The sequence below is a fragment of the Lolium rigidum genome, chromosome 6 (assembly GCF_022539505.1).
Source record: "Lolium rigidum isolate FL_2022 chromosome 6, APGP_CSIRO_Lrig_0.1, whole genome shotgun sequence".
Taxonomy (NCBI): domain Eukaryota; kingdom Viridiplantae; phylum Streptophyta; class Magnoliopsida; order Poales; family Poaceae; genus Lolium; species Lolium rigidum.
The window spans coordinates 321,763,160-321,765,735 of record NC_061513.1 but is presented as its reverse complement, the minus strand read 5'-3'; positions in this window follow the sequence as shown (position 1 = coordinate 321,765,735).

Genomic DNA, 2,576 nt, shown 5'->3' with positions numbered 1-2,576 from the left:
CCTCGAACTACCCTTGCCCACCGGGCTACCGCGTCCCCGCCGGCTGGAGCCTAGGCGCCGGCGGCGTGCCGGTCCCTCCCCTCCCTCAGGGTACTGCGCGCCGGGCAGCCATCACGAACGACTACTACCTCGACCTCACGCCGGAGCAGCGGATGAATCCCCGCTGGCATCCCGATAACCAGCATACTTGGGACGCCTTCTTCATCAATCGGCGTGAGAGGGCGCTCGCCAGGTATGAGGAGGCCGGCCGTCGGCTATGGTGGTACGGCCGGACTCTGCAGAGCGTCATGGACTACATCACGGCCGGCGATATCCCCCGCCTGCGCTACCCTCAGTTCGAGCCACGAGCGCCGCCCGACGACAGCGACGACAGCGGCGACGACGACGGCGGCAACTTAGAAGGCGACGACTACCAGTACAACGGCGGCGACTATGAAGACTACGAGTATGCATATTATACGCCTAGGCAGGAGTATGACTAAATCACTCCAAATTTCATGTATCATCAGTGCTATCTCGAATCAATCGAATCATTCGAAAATGGACACCAAACACATCACGGGCAAAATAATTCACATGATCCATTCAACAAAGCTTGGTACAATAAATTATTACACATCATTTCTTCCCTTGTGTCCCTGCTTGCTTACGATTGGGCCGTATCCATGGAGCATCCTCATCATTTAACTTAATGCTTGGATCGGTGTTCACTTTGAAGGGCGGAATTTCACCAAACATATTATAATCTTCGACATGTTTGTCTTGTCCTCCACTCCCACGATGTTTCTTTTCCTCGAAAGAACAATGTGGCGCTTTGAATCATCGCATGATGTACCGATCGTTTTCTTATCTTTCCGTTTCCTCGGTTTGCTACTCATGTCCTTGACATAGAAAACCTGAGCGACATCTTTCGCTAGGACGAATGGTTCGTCAATGTAACCAAGATTGTTGAAATCCACCATTGTCATTCCGTATTGCTGGTCCACCTTTACCCCACCTCCTGTTAGCTTGAACCATTTGCACCGGAACAAAGGGACCTTGAAGGAGGGTCCACAGTCAAGTTCCCATATCTCCTCTATGTAACCATAATATGTGACCTTTTGCCCATTCTCGGTTGCTGCATCAAAGCGGACACCACTATTTTGGTTGGTGCTCTTTTTATCTTGGGCGATCGTGTAAAATGTATTCCCATTTATCTCGTACCCTTGGAAAGTCGTTATAGTCGAAGATGGTGTCTTGGCCAACATGTACAGCTGATCTACAACCTCATTGTCACTCATTAAATGTTTTCTCAACCAACTGCCGAATGTCTCCATGTGGGCCTTCCTAATCCAGGATTCGAGGCTTCCCGGGTTGTCCGAGCGTAAAATATTCTTGTGTTTCTCAAAGTACGGAGCCACCAAGCTGGAATTGGTCGGAACCGTGTGGTGTGCTTCAGTCGGAGAATGGCCGTCCATACATATCATTGATTTCCTTCCGATCGTGCCTTTTCCACTTAGTCTCCCCTCGTGCCGCGATCGAGGAAGACCAATCGGCTTAAGGTCAGGAACAAAGTCAACACAAAACTCAATTACCTCCTCATTTCCATAGCCCTTGGCGATGCTTCCTTACGGCCTAGCACGATTACTGAACATATTTCTTTAATACTCCCATGAACCTCTCGAAGGGGAACATATTGTGTAGAAATACAGGACCGAGAATGGAAATCTCTTCGACTAGGTGAACCAGGAGGTGCGTCATAATATTGAAGAAGGATGGCGGGAACACCAACTCGAAGCTGACAAGACATTGGACCACATCGTTCTGTAACCGTGGTAGATCTTCTGGACTGATTACCTTCGAGAGATTGCATTGAGGAATGCACATAGCTTCACAATGGCTACTCGAACATTTTCCGACAGGAGCCCTCAAAGCAATCGGAAGCAATTGTGTCATAATCACGTGGCAGTCGTGAGACTTCAGGTTTTGGAACTTTTTCTCCGCCATGTTTATTATTCCCTTTATATTGGACGAGAATCCAGACGGGACCTTAATACTGCTCAGGCATTCAAAAAAATGACCTTCTCTTCTTTGGTCGGAGCGTAGCTGGCACGACCTTGAAACCATTACGGATGCTGGTCATCAGGGTCTTTCAAGCGTTGCTGGTCCTGCCGTGCTTCCTTTGTATCATTTGTCTTCCCATACACGCCCAAGAAGCTTAGCAGGTTCACACAAATATTCTTCGTAACATGCATCACGTCGATTGCGAGAGCGGACATCTAGGACTTTCCAATATTCTAGCTCCCGAATATAGATTTCTTCTTCCACATGGGTGCGTGCCCGTCGGCTCCCTTCGGAATTGATTGTCCGCCGGGACCCTTTCCAAAGATGACTTTCAAATCCTTGACCATATCAAATACCTCGGCACCGGTGCGTTCCGCGAGCTTCGGCCGGTGATCTGCCTTGCCGTTGTAATGCTTGCCGCGCTTTCTTCTTGGATGAATTTTCGGAAGAAATCGACGATGCCCCAGGTACACGTTCTTCTTACAATTTGGCAAATGTACACTTTCAGTCTCATGTAAGCAGTGCGTGCATGC